The sequence below is a fragment of the Perissodus microlepis genome, chromosome 12 (assembly GCF_051167445.1).
Source record: "Perissodus microlepis isolate ML-2025 ecotype Zambia chromosome 12, ASM5116744v1, whole genome shotgun sequence".
Taxonomy (NCBI): domain Eukaryota; kingdom Metazoa; phylum Chordata; class Actinopteri; order Cichliformes; family Cichlidae; genus Perissodus; species Perissodus microlepis.
The window spans coordinates 17,056,395-17,075,795 of NC_140472.1; the positions used below are offsets into that span (position 1 = coordinate 17,056,395).

At 42.0% G+C, this 19,401-nt stretch overlaps 1 protein-coding gene across 1 annotated transcript in view; it reads left to right on the forward strand.

The window, feature by feature from the left end:
- The window catches only part of ssbp2a (single stranded DNA binding protein 2a), a 56,721-nt gene that overhangs the window by 823 nt on the left and 36,497 nt on the right, over positions 1-19,401 (forward strand). The gene's annotated exons all lie outside the window — the stretch shown is intronic.

Here is a 19,401-nt window from a genome sequence, read left to right on the forward strand (position 1 = left end):
GGATCGAACAGTTTACAGAGAAACTAGATGTTCAAGGTCTGGTGTCGGCGGCAGCAGCTGGAAAGTCCGCGCATTTGACCGCTCTAAAATTGCTGTGTTTGGAGCGTGTTGCTTTGCACAGAGGCTGCCTTGCTTCAGATGCCGTGTTCCGCGGGTCCGGTCCTGCTACAAGCTGCCACAGATGGGGCTTGTGAAAACGGACAGTCACGCTGTCGTCGCGCTTGGGGAGACGGAGACGGTCGATCCGGTTATTTTAAAGTAGTTGGCCACGTACTGTGGGTGTCCAGCAAATTTGTGTTGACATATCAGCTGTTTTTTTTATTTTGTTTTTTTTATAATAGAAATGCTTGTCATGGCTGTACTGCCTGTGTGTCTTGTCCACTGACACGGGAGTGGAGGGCTTTTTTTCTACCCTCCTGATTAAACAACAGGTTTTTTTGGGGTTTTTTTTTTTTTTTACATTCTACAGTAAGGTCACTTGCAGTGGCTCCATGTGTTTTACGCATTTATCTAACCAGCAAATGATCCCTGGTTCGATCCCAAGAGGAGACACAAATCTCTTGGGGCTTGCTTCAGGAAGGGCGTCCGGCATAAAAATCAAATATGCGGTGCTACCCGCTGTGGCGACCCCATGTGAATAAGATAGCAGTCGAAATTAGCTTTCTTTCTTTCTTTCTTTCTTGTAAGGTCAGTTGTGAAGGTGGACATGTTAGTGACATAAAATAGAGGCTGTGTTACTATAAACTGTGGTTGATAGCCTCTCTTTTTTTGATGCATGGGAACTAACAGGATATTCCCACACCTGATGCACTGGGTCAGGAGCATGTCTTTATTCAGCTTCACTGGCCAGGCTTCCTGCAGACAGGGTGATCACAGTCGTAGCCTGTGCTCTCCCTGTCTGCAGGGACAGCTTATTGCCACCTGTGAGAGTAGGGCAAAGTTGGTGCAGATATTGTCTCTATCGTCTCACTTTGACTGCCAGATACTGCAACTCGTTTATTGTGTCTTTTAAATCCAGTTCGCCTCCATTGGTCAACAGTGTGATTGAGTGTTCATCCCTTGAGCCCCATTCTTTATTCCAAATCGATATGAAAGGACTGAAAAGTGAGACTCTTATCGCTGCCTTATCGCGTGCACTGACTCAGAGGCTCAGATGGAGAGCTTCCTCCAGGCCTGGGAGATACTGTGTGTGAAAACATGCATGCATCTGTGTGCGCTCGTGTGTGTGTGTGTGTCTTGGCATAAGATTTTGAAGTGGTTCTGCAGTCTCCTGTGATGAAGTTCACATTTGCAAGCTGCTGCTAAAGGTACATCAGCACAAACAACAAAGAGGCAAAGCTATAATGAGGAGACACACTAGCTTTATGTGACTAAACGTTTACATCAAAGTCGATTTATTTAATGGAACTGAGCCGTCTACCTAGCGTATTGTTTAAATTGCGTACACGAGTTAGAGGTGAACTGAAAGGGAACTTCTTACTTTTCCTGGTTAATTCAGACTTCTTTGCTTTTGCAGATCATTTTGTTATCTGTGTTTACACTTCGACGCAAGATTGATGTTCCACTGGGCATTACAGCCAAGGCCATGTCGACAAAAGAAGGGAACGCGTGTCAAGAAAACGCTAGATGAAAAGGCAGTGGAAGGCAACAAAATTGAGGAAGCCAAAAGTTTCATTTGTCTCTTAACAAGCAGCCTTGTTTATCAGTGGTGTGTATCAGAGGAGCAGAGCAGGCCCGGCGCTGCCGAGTCTTCAGTTGTTTCTCATTTCTGCAGCGCAGCAGGGGATCAGAGAGTGGGAGAGACAGAGGGCAACAACAGATTGAGGAGAAAAGGAAGGAGGAGGGGAGAGAGCAGGACTGAGGGAATTTGCTGGATCATTAGTTTACAGTGTTGTAGTATTGACCTCAGAATGGACCCCTGCAGACACGGGGCCCTGGCGTCTCGCCCATGTAGATACAGAGAAGCTCTAAATACAACTGACCTCTGAAGATTTTATGTGTGTGTGTGTGTGTGTGTGTGTGTGTGTGAGATAAACATCTGAAACATGTAGTCTGTCCTTGCTAGAGATGCATTTTGGGAATATGCTTTTTTTTTATCTCATGTGTCCACACTATAAAAATTCAGTTCATTTCAATTTTATTTATATAGTGCTAAATCACAGCAAAAGTCACCTGAAGGTGCTTTATATTGCAAAGTAAAGACCCCAAAATAATAGAGAGAAAACCCCAACAGCCAGATCACCTGCCTATTAACAAACACTTGGCGACAGTGGGGAAGAAAAACTCCCTTTTAACAGGTAGAAACCCGTGGCAGGACCAGGCTTAGGGATGTGCAAGTATCTGATGTAAATGGTAGGAGCTGAAGAGAGAGCAAAACAATCCATAAAAGTTTATATTTCACTACAAACACAGATGTCACGCTTGAATTTAAAATCTTATTCAACTTTCTCTGTACAGTGTAACTAAGCTGAAAGATCATTTACAGTATTGTAGTGGGAATTATTATTTTCTTTCTTATTTGCATATATTACATGGCAAACATTAAGAAACACCCACTGCACAAAACATTTGAAGCACATTTTGCTGAAGGTAGGGGGAAAGCTGTTATCATTTATTAATTTCCTTTATATAATTTGTATCTTTCATGCTGGAGGATATGCAGATAAAGAGAAGCAGATGAGCGAGAAAAGGAAATGTTTTAAAGTATTGTTCTTCCCAATCATAAAAAATAACAATAATAATCAAAAACATATTGTCTTACTCGTCAATTATGGTGTCACCGCATGCTGATTATTCAAGTTGGATGTGCCGCACAGTGTCTGGAACATATCTGCCTCTGAGAAAGGCGCAGAGACACATGGGCTTAGGAAGGATAGCTGAGATTTTGTTTGTGAGGATCAAAGCCCCCAAAAGAAAGACATTTGAAATATTCAGGTGTGCAAAAACAGTAGCCCAAGTTGCAGACCACTTGCAGCAAGGTGTGTCTGGATGTCTGATGCTGAGTAAAACTTAAAAATATAATCCTGACGCATGCATTTTTAAAGAGAGTTTTCTCGCATTTATACCCTACGTCCGCGAATATCTGAGAATAGGCTGTCTTTATGCCTTTGCACCAGTAATGAACACTTTGTCTGGCTTTTAAGACAGCAACACTGCTCTGGTCTCTCTTCTCTCTCTGTGTGCTACCTGTGTTATGGTCTGCGCTTGATTTTGAGTCAGAGTGACAGTACACGACCACTGACTGTGTACTGCAGTTGTTCAATGAGTGTAGGTTTCAGTCGCTGGCAGTTAGAGGACACATTCCACATAGTTCTGGGATTGTGGTCCTGACTGAGTTGCATTGCAGCACATAGTACAAATTCCTTTTCTCCTTTTTCCTGAGTGAGTATTGAGTCATGGAACAAACTCTGCCTCAAATGCTCACAGATGCTTGTTTTGTCCATTTTTCCAGTGCTCACAGCTCTATAAATTGCTTTTCAGGTGTTTCCTAAAGATCATGTAAAGTCAGGGTTTAAAAAACAAAACGAACAACCTATAGCATAGGAATGTGTAACTAGTATAGGTATGTGCCATTTCATTCAGTCTGGTTCAGGTACCAAGCATCAGTCTTGGTGCAGACTTAAGCATTTTCTGCTCTTGTAAGGATCATCATTCCACACACATAAGTGTACACACACACACACACACACACAGCTACTTCTAAACCGAGACACCTCAAAATCCTGCCAGGAGGCTGCCAATGCAGCATTGCGCAGACTGAGGCAAAGCAGTGCATGCTGGGAGTGTTTATCCGACAGAAGCAATTCAGGCTGCCACTCTGGCTCTGACAGTGAGTCGCATTACAGTGGAACTACAATAAAAATAGCTGTATCTCTCTCCCAGATGCACTCACGCACCGCAAGCTCACAATGCATTGGATAAACTGTGCAGGGAATCACATTTTCCCCATGCCAGCTGCCACCTGATGAATGTAATTGATGAGGGGTTTTTTTGTTTTGTTTGTTTTGTTCGCTACATTTCGTCGTCCTTGAGCAATGATATAGGTGCAATCATTAGAACAAAGAGGAAACCTATTTGTTAAGGCAGGAGCAAAAGAATGTAGCCCGAGGGTAAACATATGTTGCTGGTCAGCTTGGATGGTAAAATGAGAGGTTAAGTATGGGAAATAAGCATGAAAACGTGAATGCTGGAAGAGTTTAAAATAAAAAATAAACTCCACAGCTAAGCGGTAAAAAAATGAAAAGGGACGGACGGATGAAAGAAAGATTAAAGAGGTTTTTCTTTCTTTTACTGAGGTCAGACGAGGTCAGGTGATGTCCTACAGGACCGCACGGTCTAATGCTCTGTAATGGCTCTGTGTCGAACCTCCCCACTCTATACACATATCCCACTCTCCATGGATCACTTACATTGGTAAGTGGCCACACCTGGTTCTGTTGGCTCAACTCCCATGCATAAGCCCCATGCATAAGATCCACGTGGTAGGCCTCAGCATGAGCTTTTCCTTTTGTTTAAGTGGATAAAGAACAATATAAATGTGCGTGATTACGTGTCTGCGTATCTGTATTAATCTTTGCTGTTCTGGTCAATAGAGAGGATGCTACATGTGTTAGCCTGCAATCCCATCTGAGCTGTCTGCTCACAGCACTTTTCTCCATATGCTTCATCCCTCAAAATCAACCTCCATCTGTCTGTCACGCTGCCATTGTGGATGTGAACTACAACATCCAGTGATCATTACACAGCTAATAGCCTTGCCAGCTCTCAAGGGATGCCTCGAGAACAACTGTTAGAACACGGAGAACTGTCACCGCTCTCTGTCGTCGGCGTTCGCCAACACTGACTGTCAGTGAAAGAAACTTAAAACTGCTTCTAGTGTAATCGCCACAGTGTTTTTAGATTAGCATCAGTCTGGGATTACAAGAAAACCAGAGGAGAAATGCAGCTCTGGTGTATTTTCTTTCTGGGGTATACAGAGCTCTCTTCAAATCAAAGTGATAATGACAGTTTGACAAGGCTTTGATAGAAAACACTTTTTAACCTGCTGAACACATAGAAGGCTGTTAAAAGTCCTCTTTTATCTGCTGGCATCCCTCCTAGTTTCTCTCTTATCCCTTCTGCCAGAGATGTAACTTGCCACAGAACTGCTATCAAAGCGGCGGCCTCTTATTGAGCTGTATGAGGCAGAAGGGAAACGGCCTCTGATCGACGCAGGGAGGAAAAAAAAGGTCTGATGTGTCAATCAACACACAGGACCCTGAAGAAGGCACCCTCACAGGACGCCTTGGGGTCCTTGGGAAGGATCGACGTGACAAAAGGCCTCTGTCGGCATCAGATAGCATGTGGGAAAGAAGGAGAAAAGAACAGAAGAGGGCATGGCATCCTGAATTTCTTTTATCGCTTCCCAAAAAATAGGCTAAGGATGAGAAAGTTTATCACCTTGTGCTGGTCCCTTAGGACCCCATGGGTGTCCCTGAGTGCTTTTGTTTTAATTAGAAACACATTATCACATCATTTCTCTTCTTCTCTCTTCTCTTCTCTTCTCTTCTCTCGTTTGACTCTTTAAGTTAGAGCTGCTGTGCTGCTCGTGGTTTTAAAGCTGTGCACAAATGCCCAGTTTTAAAGGTGTTTCGTCTCTCAGGCAGTCTTTTCTCATGGCATTTGATGTTGTTTTGTCATGAAATTACCCAGACTAACTTAAAAAACATGTTTTGGCCAGATCTTCCACCTCTAGGTATGATGAGACACAAAAGAGAAATGAGGGAGGCAGGGGATTTCATAGTCCGCCTTGATGACCTTGAATGGGATCCACTATCAGCACTGTCTGGCTTTGTTAGGTGATATCGGCCGTAGCTCTCGTGGTTTATGTCAGGAAGTTTCTTTCTGGTGACACCAAACATGCACAGCTTTGCTCCAAACCACAGCACAGTCAGGGATGCTCTCCCTCAAAGCATTTCTGTGACTGGAGAGCTCCAGGCAAAAGTAAACTCCATTAATGGAAACACGCACAGACTCGGGCCAAGAGTGCTTTTAGATGATCTAAAGCGTGTTTTTGTTTGTCAGTTTAAAGCAGTATTTTCATATTGCACTCATTAATTTCTTTTTAAATCAGCGTGTATTTAAAATATCACACTTACATTTACAAAAACTCTTCCCTTAGCCGATATAACTTGCATTGCTGTAGTAAGCACCGTAGTGTAACTGCAGATGCTGCTCTGCCTGCCCCCCCCCCAACCCCAGCCTGCTGAGTATAGTGGAGGTTGGTTGGAGGCCTCTCTGCTGATATTCGTCCATCATTGATATGCAAGCTGCATCGCACAGGCACTAGCGCAAGGTTAAGCATGCGTGACGACCAGGCTTCGGAACTGCTTCAGACACTCTCTCTCTATCCCTCTCTCGCTCCTGCACCCACATGCAAAAACACATTATTTTTCTTTGCTTCCTCACTACCTTGCCCTCATTTCTCCTGTCTCTTTCTCACTTGTCCCTGCTAATTTCTGAGAAGTAAAGCCATGGAGTTGTCCTCTTTTATTTTAGATGCATCGTCTTTAGATGACAGGCTGTCTGCCCACTGATCCCTGCAAAGTCCATGGTGACATCTCATTTCTCCCCAGTGAAATCCAAGATGGAATATCCTCGTGTTTAGGATTTAAATCGCTTAAAGTCCACTTAATGCCAATTTCTACCATTGAAGAGCAGGAAGGACAAAAGAGTGAGACCAGGTGGGCAACAGGGACGCAGCAGGACTCACCAACTCTGATCCAGTGCTAGCTACACGTGAATTAGCTGGAAATATTGTGTACAAAAAGTGTGTTATAAAAAATATTTTCTTAGTGTGTGTGTGTGTGTGTTTTTTAATTATCGTAATTTGCAGACACTTTGGTGCATACATTTTCTGCAAATTTTTACAACCTCATGTTACAGAAAAACATTCCTCTGAATGGTTAGTCATTTATTTCTACTTCCTCCAGAGCCTTCATACAGGCCTTAATAGCTTCACATTTCTCCCCAAATTGCTTCAGATTGCCTTCATCTGTATCAGCTTTTTTCAATCTCATCTCGAAGCTTTGTTGTTCAAAAGAACAGAGGCCTATTAGAGTCCCGTAGACAGGAATTCAAATCCTATAAGATTAGAGTGGTGCAGTCCTCCCAGTCATCTCCTTCTCCCTCTGTTTTTAATTGTCGTTGATTGTGGAATGCTGTATTGTGCGAGTCGAACAAAGATTGTGTGCCACCGGACGATGTGTGGAGCTAGCAGGAGAGGAGTGCGTCCCACGCTGTCGCATTCCAGGTCCTGCGTGCTGCTGAATGACAGACCGAGCTCAGTAGAGGGAATGGCAGTGGATACATGCCACAGTGTCAGTGTGTTTGGGCAAGAGTGTGTGCATGCAGAAGAAAGCAAGAGAGAAAAATGCTGTATATGGTGAACAATAAAGAAATTGAGTGATTGCATGTCTAAACAACTAAATGCTGTCTGAAGAATGGATGTCCACCCAGATATAAAACGGGACAAATGAAGAAAAATCATATTTCTTGTGGTGGAAAAAAATCCATCCCATTTCTTCTTTTTAATTCTTATTAGTGAAGACTTTTTACTAAGGATTTTTTACTCTTTATTTCTTAAATATACTTTTATTATTAGGAATGAATTTCAAAGCAAAACTGAATTTCCTTCAACAGAAAAAGAAAACTCATATTGAATATGTACTGCTCCTTAAACACCATAATGGTTTGTTTAAATAAATACTACATTTATTTATTTTATTTTTTTTAAAAATCACCTTTTGAACTATCTTATTGCTACAAGTATTGGTTTATTGGTGGGTAAAATGAAGGCATAAAGTAGGGGTAAAACCATAACTCCGGTCCTCCTAATCCAATGACGGGGATGAATTTGCTCCACTTGTTGAATGGCTCAGTTGCCTCTGTGTGAACGCCACCTCTCTCGCATACCTCATATTTATCAGTTGCACTTCCAGTCGTGGTGGAAAAGCGATTTCCTTTTTTATTCTTGCATAATGTTGCTTTAACTCTCGTATTTTCCAGTAAACTCTTGAAAACAGACTTTTGCAGTGATTAAGCGAGTATGATCACTAAGTGTCGCCATCAAAGTTCTCTCTGTAAACAGCAGTTTAATATTCCGGGGTTTATGGCTGTATTGCATTCAAGATTTACTGTAATAGCTTGTAGAGAAAGTTGAACAAGGAAAACTCTCCTAAAAATCATTGGTGTTCTTTCAGCTGTGAAATTAAACAAACTCCCCACGAGAGGTGACTCAATCTGAACAAATCAAAGCCAATGAAATGGAACTCAAATTAAGAAAGTGATGGATTTGCCTACCCCATTATTTGATTTATCCACTTTACATGTTCTGCAAACAAATTACAGTTGCAGGAGGGGGGGAAAACTCACTGGCTGAAACTTATGTGTAAATGATGGACTTTCACATGAAGGACACAACAGAAATTTTTGCTCACTTACACTGTTGGTAAACAGTGAGTTACTCATCACGCGCTCTCGCCATCTCCCTCTGTTTTCTCCCCTCTCTGATAAGCTGGCATTTCCTGTTATCTCAGCCCTGGGCATTGTTGTCTGCTCTGTGATACAGTAGAGTCTCTGCACTGCTGACAGAACAAGAGCTGTTTCACTTTGTCTGATTGTGCTTGTATACGACAGGGAGCAATGCTTCCTTTTTACATTTCTGTTCAAGTCTTAATTGCAACACACCCCCCCCCTTCTCCTCGGTTAGACGGCGTTCTGTCTCTCGACTGTTTCTCATGTGATCGTAACGGCCTTTGGGTGTAGCTTTTTGAGGATACAGTGTGTTCTGTCCTTAGAGCACAGGGTGGGGATTCACAACTGCAGCTGCATTATGGTTAGAGTATCTTGATTAGTTGGCTTTTATCATTGTCTGCCTGTAGCTTAGCTTATTTCGTGAGCTGACGCTATTCTTGTGTTAGTCATATCCCGTTTCAGTGCATTTGCAGTTCACTGTAGTTCCCAAACTGTGGAATTTTTCAGCTTTTCTAAATGGAATATTTTGGGCCTTTTGGAGATATGTTAATAAAACCGTTTTACACATAGATTGCGGAGCGATCTGTAATTAGAATTCATCCGGGAAACTAAAACTTAGACTTAGTCTTTCATCAGCATTTATGAAATAATTTATAATTCAAACATAATAAGCTGTGCTTTTTTAATATTTGTTGTTCAAGCAGCTATTTTACAGCATTTATTTTCACCTTGTATTGGAGTATCCCAAGGGAGGTTGCAGGAGGAGAGGATTCTGGGATCTCTAGTTAATGAAAGGTAAACACAGAGTCTACACTGAGGTGAGCCAAAGAATGCAGGACTCTTCCTCTCTGTCAGGATATGAGCTTCATTCTTTTGACTTTAACACATGATATCTCACCTTTGGCAATTTCTCATCTTTGCTGGAGCAAGGTTTCAGTGAAAACTACTTTATGATTTACAGTCAAGAAGAGTTTTTACCTTTAACTCTTTTCCACTATAAAGATGATATTTGATGACCTTCCTTGTATCCTTAAGACATGGGTTGATGACCGTTAGAATAGTTTCTGGGTTTTTCAGAGGGCAGCTGCTTAGACAGAGACCACCCTCACTAACTTCTGAGGCACAGCCAGTCATTTTGTTCTATAAGACAGCCTGAAATATGACACAAAATGCTCAGTTTGGAAAAGAGTTTCCTCCTTAGTAGACTTTCAAGAGGTAAAGAGTTAACGTTCAAACTATGTAACCCTCCATCTTAGTGGTTTATCAGCTAATTGCGAAATTGCTGGTCAACCTGTAACAGCTAGCGTCATTCAGCTCAACCATTCTTAACCAGCGCTGGCTGCTGTGTTTTGTTTTTTGGGGTCTTTTTTTGCCTAGCCGGTTATAGAGCATTCAGGCTTGTCGCTGAGCCAAAACTTCACCAAGGGCTTTACTATGTGATGTGGAACGAGAGGGATAAAGGCTACGACAAACATTTGCTCTGTAAAGCAGCATGTGAGACCATCTCGGTGCAGACGAAACGCTGAAGACGAGCAGATAAAACACAGTTTATTTTACTACAAGTGTCTTTCCTCAGGCTGTTTCCATGCTGGATTATAACACGTGTTTTGTTAATCTTCAAAGATGTAGTGAACTTTTCCCTCCCGCTCCTCCCAAACTCTCAGCTACACGCCAAACCTGCAGCTGAAGTAAGCCCGCGCGGAGACGAGTCGGCATCAGAGAGAATATACTTTATACAAATATCTCTATTCAAGTGCTCGGAGCCATTAGAGAGATCCCAGGGGACATGGTGGAAGGGTAATGGAGAATATAGATTTAACTTGTGACCATCAGCAAAAATGCCAATTAGAAATGCATCAGTGAGCGCCGGCGATAGAGCCACAGCACACTGCCAGTTGGGGATTAATTTAAGGCATGAATTTGACTAAGATGTTGCAAGAAGTTAAAAGATCTAATGAAAGTCTTTGAACAGTTTTGTCAAGTAATAAATCATCACCGGTGATCAAAGTTTTCTTCTCTACAGTGACGCAAACTTATCCACACGCAAGTGTTCATTGTATTTTTGCCAGTCTTTGGCTTAAATAACAATAAAAGCCTCTCAAAGACATTACGGCCAATTAGAATCTGTGTTTAAACATGAAAAGGCAAAAAAAAGCCTTATATAGTGAATTTGGCAAATTCAGTAGATTCAGCGCGTGCTCTCAAGCTCTTTTGAGTCACATTTGGTTCCCCTTTTACAAATCCTGTGTTACGGTGAGCGACAGCAGCACGGCTGCTCATAATGTTGTCCTCTTCGGTTTTGCTCACTGGCTGCAGCATCACTCCTCTTCTGCTCAGTCCTGACCTCCCTCCACAGCTCCTTTCATTAATCATTTACTCTCTACCTCTCTCTTTCTCTTTCAGCCTCCCTCTTCTTCAGTCTCATTTGTCTCTCTCTTCCTCTCTGCCCCTGGATCTCCTGTTGCTGCTAATCTTTATCTATTTATCTTTCTCTCCATCCCTCCATCTTTATCTCCCTTTTGACTGGTAAATTACCAGTCTTTGTCCACTCTCAGTGCTGTCGGGGTGCATCATTGCATCTCCCTTCTGTAATCTTCCCTTTCTGGAATTTTCTGCCTGACTTTTTGATCCTGTATGAATTTGTGCTCTGAGAATAACTTATATTAACATGTGCTGTAGGCGGCGCACAACACTTTCAAGCGATTTATTTACTCGCACCTATAGCTGTCAAACTCCCCCTGCACAGATTCATTAAAACTATACCTTTACCTAATGAAAGCGCTTCACGGATAAGTCTACTGGAACCTGATTTTTCCATTTAAAGTGATTTGGCCGTGATCCCAGTGTGGTACCTTTCCCAGACAAGGTGTGTGCATAAGTAGTCCTGTGTTAATGATATTCTTTGGTGTATAAAGACTCTATAAGCCCCATGGTTGTTTGGACTCTTGTTTTTTTTTCTTCCCTCTGTTGTTTTCCTGAAGCTCTGCGTATAAGATGAATAATTCAGCATTGTAATGGGTCTATATTTGTCGTTGTTTATCTTGCCTCTGTGCCCCCACCACCCTCATCGCTGCCCCACCACCATCTCCTCCAAGCTTTCACTTGTCTGTCTGTCTGTCTGGCAAGCGGAGCTGCTCTACCCGCAGAGGATGCTCCACTTTAATGAATGAAGTGAAGTCATTTAGCAGGGCTCTTAATGGCACATAAAGCCCCGCTGCTAGGCTTGATTAATCAGGGAAAGTGTTTGGCTGTCACACACAGGGCTGTCCTCAGCAGGGGCAGCAGCTTGATCGCCGCGCTCCCTTTTATGGCGGGGTCCCTCTCTGTCCTCGCCAGATTCATCAGGAGCCCGAGCTGCCAGAGCCTCACAGAGGCTTGATTTGGAGAGATGGATCCCGTAGCATTCAGTGTAGGCTTGGTGCGACGAAGACGATAACGCTGACGATCATACCTCTAACTCAAAGACAGGTGTCTGTGATTTGTGTTGCCATTGTGGCCCAGCGCTGTGTGTTGGGGTGTGATATCACTTAGGATGCCTCAAGGATGTAATGAAAACGGTGTAAAACATTGTGTGTTTTAGGTGGCTGGGTGATAATTAATAAAAAAGAAAAAAATCCAACTAAAAAACAGTAAATGTGTTGATTTGTTAAATTCTTTTTTTTTAGCACTCCCAAATGCTGATCTCAGTACCTGCCTCAGAATTTCTGTGAGTCAGGTAATAAAAAAGCAGCCATGTGGTTGTTTTGTACCTATATTTAAAGCCTGCTTTGACATAACGATGACCAGTCTCTAATCAAGCATTTGCATGATGCTAATTAGTAAAGTGGCTCAGTTTTATGCAGGGCACCTTCCTCTATACTTGTGATTACTGCTGTCACTGTCTGTATTGCATCAGTCACATATGCTGCAAAATTATGTAACATGGCAAAAGTCTAAAAAAATAATAATAAATCTCAACATTCGGCTGTCAAGCTGCAGAGGATCGCTAAAGTAGATCCTCACTGAGACGAGCTGGAAGGCGCTGAGTGATGGGATTGCATTTTTTTTTTTTTTTTTTTTTTAATTAACATCACACAAATGAAAGCAGAGCATTCAGAATGAGGCTGTCCACATTTATGTATTATGACTTTCACCGAGCTGGAGTTTACTGCAGGTCTAATTTGCAGTGTTACTGCTATTATATTGAATTCGGAGGAGTAACATTTTTTTTAAAATTGCTTTTATTTCTTTTTTATTTTGTGTACGGTCGCTTGAAAGCAAAGCGCTCCAAAAACACTACAGCTCTACTTCACTGTGGCACATTTGCTAAAATTATTCTTTGCTGTGAAAACACACAGCAGAGATTTAAGATGCTAATTTAGTGGGTTTTTTGTTTTTTTTGTGTAGGTAAGCATATCCAGGAGATAACTACAGCGTATAACTTCCTGTCTGTGACTTGGTTCAATAGGATTACTTTTCCATTGTTATTACCTCTTCACAGGACTCTTTAAAATGCGTTTATAAAAATATAATGAAATCCAGCGCATACACCACGGCATGCTACGCTTGTGTAGCTTCCAGTCCATCCTGTATGTTATGATTTCAGCACAGCATGCAGTCATTTGCTTTTTCCCTTCAAAAAACGGTAGGAGTCACTTCTACTGTAGCTCCGTAGACTTTTTTTTTTTCATTGCAGGGTTTTGTGTTAATTTGCAGAAGGAGGTCACAGCAGGGTGCTTGACTAACTGAGACGCCGCTCGGTGAGAATCCTCAACATTAGAATATGAAAGTTTACAGATCTCATGAGGATTCATCTCGGGGCTCATCCGCTAGCACCCATCACCTCCATCCTTTTTTTCCCTCTCCGTCTCTCTAATCCCTCTTCTTCTCTCTCTGCTTGTCACCAAAACCTTTCATCTCGCTCTGTTATACTCCTGTCCCACCATCGCTCTCTTCCTCTTTAATTTTTCTCTGTAATTTTCCACCATCCTGACAACGACAGAGGGATATGGTTCCTATATGAATGTATGTCTTTTTATCTTTTTATGGTTGTTTAATACACGAGCAACTCTGTACTGAACACATGTTCAGAGTACTGATCACGTGTCCAACCTGTGTTTGACCAATTCATAAGAGAAGTTGCAAGTTAATCCCTGGTTGACAGCATAGAGAGGCTCTAATCTCCAGCTGTTCCTCGAAAGACAGAACGGTTAAATCACTGCACTGAATTTTTATTTTCACTCGTTTACACACACACACACATTTATTTTTAGACATGTCAGGCAGTTGCTACATTCAAAAATACTTATATAATTATAATAACGTTTAACAATGTTTCCGTACGTTGTGCAAATGCCACATTCCTAGAGCAACGTAGTGTTTGACCCTCGTTCAGCCGAGGTTGAAAAGCCGAGGCCTCAATTAAAAGATTTACTTTCAGTGAATTTTGATCTTCTGTATGACTTGAGCAGAAAACCAGCAGTTACTTGCGTTTCATTTTTTTTTTTTCTAAAGGCTAGACTGAATGTAAGTAATTTTCCTGCTGAATGTGTAGGAGTATTGCAGATTAAGTGCTACAGTATGTGTCCAAACCTGTAGTAACATTGAAATATTTGTTTTAACGATGTGACAGGAATTAATCGTTAAAGGTGTGCTTATTTAATTGTTAGATCCAAGGCAATAATCATGGTTGTGTTTGTCTTATTGGAAGATAATGATGACCGGGAAGGGGGGGCGCGATTTCTTGTTTCGAAAAGTTAGCTTCTTTCTTTCTTTTAACATTGACTTGCTAAAATATGCTTCCCTGGAAAAGATGACGTGTGCATATGTTGAGAACCTGTAAACACCTTTCACCCTCATACCAGGGAGTTGCAGGCTTTTGATCCAACCACCGATAACAAGCCGGATGGTCCCTCTGTGAGGACGCAGGTTTTTCAAAAGACATTACAGTTTTTCCATTTTGCCTCAGTCCATTTTAAATGACTTCAGTTCACAGAGGACACGGGCGTTTCTGGATCATGTTTACATATGGCTTCTTCTTTGCATGATAGAGCTTTAACCTGTTCTGAATGCAGTGCTGCCCGAGGGCCCAGAGATCATGAGCATCCAGTATTGATTTTCAGCCTTGTCCTTTGTTCACAGATTTCTCCAGATTCTCCGAATCTTTTCCGTAGACAACGAGATACTCAGTCTTCACAATTTTCCTTTTAGAAAAAATATTAAGGAATTGTTCCACAATTTTCAGAGATAATTTTTTCGAGGTTGCTGAACGTCTGCCCATCGTTATGTCTGAAATGCCCTTATTATACCTAATCATGCTGCTGAGCTGTTGCCAATTAACCTAATTAGTTGCAAATTGTTCCTCCGGCGGTTTCTTTTTAGTACTACTTGAAATGTAGTTGCTCCCCTCGTCCCATCTGCATTTTAGTTCATGCTATCACCTTGAAAACGAGCTAATATTTGTCATGAAAAAGTAAAATATCTCTGTATAATAATTTTATATATTTTCTGTGTTCTATTGTGAATAAAATGCGGGTTTATGAGTTTTGAATTCTGTTTATTTAGATTTCTTACAGCATCTGAACAGTTTTAGAATCGGGGGTGTATAAGACAATATAGAAATTGAATGAGAAGCAGCTAAGCTGACAAAAAAAACGCTGGAAGTAAGTGAGAATGATGTGGTGGGAGAAAAGCTCAGATTAGTGATTGCAAATGTTGAAATAAATACTTCTCTTCCGAACACAAAGGAATAACAGATAAAGTTAGTGGTTGGCTTTCAAACACTATTACACAATTGCAGCTGAAGTGCTAAAGATTCAGGTATTTACCTCAGTAGCTTTTAGGGACTTTATCTTTACAATATAAAGTGCTTTGGGGCAACTGTTGTTGTGATTTGTTGCTATAAAATAAATTTTTGAAATTGAAAACTTTAATTAAATAGACGTATATTTACCAGATGACCAGAAGCATGACGGTGACCTGGAACTTCATCACTATAATGAAGTTCGACAAAGCCAGCCTCTCTTTGTGTTTGCTGGCTTGACAAAATCTAAAACCACAGTTAGCAACTTTCTCCATGAAGCAGCCATTTCTGCTTCAGCCTCTCTCGCATTTTAAAAAAAGGGGGTGTTTCACCCATCATGTGACTCTTCGTCTGCACAAAAATCTTTTGAATTCAGCGTCACTAAACTGAAACTAAAAGCTGAGGAGCGTGGAATAGAAGTCTAAGGAAAAATTGTGTAACACCAGAGAAGGCAGTCACGTGACACATATCCACCGCTACCTCCAAAAAGCCAATCGTCTGTTTTATAACAGCTGAGCCGCTGAATACCAGGCCAGTCATGTTTTGTACTGGTACAAGTGTGTGGGTGTTGTAAAACATTGTGCATGAGTATGAAAAAGCCCTGTGGGGGAGGTGGGGGTTTGGGGTGGAGGGGGGGATATTTGGGGTTATTTTTTGTGTTATTATCAGATTTGATTATTCTGTACATGCGGTTTTTATGTGGTGGTGGTGATTGAAATTGCAGTTATGCCTCTTTCTCCATCCATTTAAATCAGGGGTTCTCAAAGGTTTGATGACTAAGTGCCAATTTAGAGAGCCGACATATGATTGAGGGCAGCGCGGGGGGTGGATGCTTGCATCAAACACTTTGATGGTTTGCAATGTGTGTGTTTAGAGGATGATGGTTTATCTTGGTAGTTGTAGTAGTTGAATCATAAGTGAGGTGGCTTTCGCATTTCTTGATTCTTTGTTGATTTTATAAAGATTTAGCCCAGTATGACGAGGAGGACATAAGCGAATAGAAATGCTCAGGTCCAGGTTCTGAAGCGAACACTGGCCTCATTTTGAGATTTCTGTATTTGAATACTGGCCGGGTTTCTGAGCCTGCAGTAACTGCCCGAGGGCGTCACCACGATGGTTGCTAAGGGGCAAGACTGCCTATTTGGATTTGGAATAAACTGCACAGACACTATTTTGAGTTTTTGATCAAATATTTCCTGCCACAAAACTCTCTAACTGCCATTTTGGACACAGTTTGCATTCAACACCTTCTTTTGGGAGAAACGGATTTCCTGCCACTGCCCACACCTGAATAACATTTGTACAGGAAGATACTTTTATAGCACTTTATTCAGAGGATACTAAACGCCGCTGCCTCTGCTGTGTGGCGTTTGTGCAAATTTCTCCCTTACACAAAAACATTAAAAGTAATGTGGAACTACAACAGGACCGGCACCCAGCAGTTTTCCCAATAATGCAGTTTTGGTAATACAGACTGCTTAAAATCATTAATGAAGATTGCTTACTGGCAGTAAGGATTTGATTGCTTCCCTTTTCACTTATATAACATTTAATTTGATTTTCCTGGTCAAATATGTAATTAGGCTATGTCAGCACAGTATTGAGTCCTGGATATATGTCACTTAACGTGTCGATTCAGATCAGAAGTATAATCGCTTTTCCATTTCATCTTTAACAAGGGTGAAATATTCTGAAGCTAATCTATAATAGGCAAACCTAATCACTGAAACCATTGCCTGTTGTGATTTGAAGCTCTGCCAGACTTTGATCGCCATGGCAGTAAATTGATTAGCAGTGATCTGTTGGTCTCCTAAATGCTGATCCTGGGGAAAAAAAAAGCTTCATGTCTTCGCTTTAAGCTGAGGTTGTGGTTGAGCTCCGAGATAGCTCTCCTCTCCCTGATCTCCTCTCTGTTCGACAGCCTGGTAACAGCAACGGCGGCTCTGTTACAAGACTGCGTAGAAACTGGTCAGTGTTTCTGCCTGCTGCCTTCATTAAGCTAAGCTTGGTCTCTGACTGTCTGAGCTTGCTGCAGCTGTCTGGTCTTGTAGATTTTTGCGAGAGCAGCCGGGATGGGGTTCGGCTTGAAATATGAATTTAATTAGATGTGACTCAGAGAAGACGGAACCACTTGAATTTCAAGGATAAATGGGTCACTTGGACACCTTAAAGTTCACCCCTCTCCTCTGCCTATACCTTCTCTGCTAGAACCACCACCGTGACACAAAACACGCCCAGAAGTGCATTTGTGCACACGCTTACGAGCAGCATGGAGTGGAAACAAAGCGGGAGGGGCCCAGCACTCTAATCATTCTAGCTGCAGCTTTGATTAATGTAAAGTGCTTCATATTTACAACAGAAATTGCCAGAGTAGTCAGGTAAGAAATGGAAAGAAACGTGCGTGTCCGTCAGCAAGGGCAAACGCCTCAAAACTTCAGTGTGTATGGACTAATATGGTGTCAGGGAGCATTTCGAAAATCATTGGCTGCCTCAATTTGAGCACTGCTGCCCACAGATATGACTTAAAGTGACAGTTTATTTAACTTGACAGGAGAGCCATTGTCATGTTTTCATTTTAATGTGTCAAATTTAGAGGATTGTTAACCTTGAACAGTCCCCCATCCTCTAATCCTCAAACGTTATCTCTGCTCAGTGTTTGGGCTCCGTCGTCCTGCCGAGTTCCTTGTAGCTGCTTGTGGTAAGTGAGCAAGTTGAACAAGTGGTAAGTGAACAATGAGGCAACAGCATGAAGGGATTTAGTGCTTTCAAAGCCTATCACTCGTCTTGGAGAAAATGAGTAGTTGTGAGTTAAAGTTAGGCAGATATCGAGTGCTACCAATATCTGCTCTGTTGCTTTCTGCTTATCAGCCATGTTTAAACTCCACCTGTTGGTGTGTGCTAAGAGAAGGAGGGTGTTATGGGTGTATTTTGCAAGCTTTTACGCCTTTAAACTCCCTGTATTTAAGGTCAAAAATGAACCAAGTCTTCCTTCTTTTTTCCCTTTCTTTCATCACCTCTTCAAAACTTGTAATAGCATATGTACCTGTGGTTTCACTTCTTTTTAAAAAAAAAAAACTGCATCACCTTTGCCACTACTGCCCTCTTCTATCCACCTTTCCTAGGTTTCCTCACTTCCTTCGATTCCCACCTCTCTATTAGGACCAAAGGTCACAGCTCGGAGCCTCTGTGAAATCAATCATAGGTTAAAACCTTTAAGTCTTTATCCGAGGCAGCTACCATGCGAGGCTGTATTTAGCGTGGTAATAGATAGCTGACTGTTTGGTGTCAAACAAACTGGTGCATGCTGAGGACAAGCTTTCATTTCTTTATTTATTCCCACTGACACAACAAATTCATTCATGCAGCCCATCAGGTTGTCATCATCGCTGCGAATGTATTCACTGCAGATACATGCGATCTGTCAGTATTAATAAATAGTTCTATACTGATGCTGCAGTGGCTGGCGGTAGGGTTCACAGGAGGGAGTGACAGATTTCGACAGGCTGACAGGAAAACGAAGCAGAACAGAGCGACGGAGCAAGTTCGTTCCTAGAAATGTTCGGGGGTTGTGCAGCGCCTTGGAAAAAAATACACACACACACACACACATCGGGCACATCTTTTATTCATGTTCAGTTGTCGAGGTGTCAAGAGTTTTGTCAAGCCTCTCATTGTTCTGTTAACCTTGTCCCTGTGAAACGTTCTGTCTCTATCTCTTTGGTTACACATTACAGCCCGGCCACGGGGGGAGGAGAGGGGACATGGGGAAGAAGAGATGGATATAGGAGGGGAAGGATAGACGGAAAGAGGTTCCCTCCTCGTCCTTTCATCGTTAAACAAACATGGCCTCTGTAAAAAATAAAAAATAAAAGGGTGCAAGACGAAACCAAGACAGAAAAGGCACAGAGTGAAAGGGAGAGGAGGGGGAGGTAGACGAAGGATGAAAGCAATGAAGAAAGATGGAAATAAAGGAGAGGGACGGAGGAGGTGGGGGCCGCAGACAGAGTACCTGTGTGCATAGCAGAAAGGTGTACAGTCCATCATCTTCAGACAGGCAGACAGAGCTGTCTGGGGAGTTTATTTTTACTTCGGTGTAAGAGTCTGGA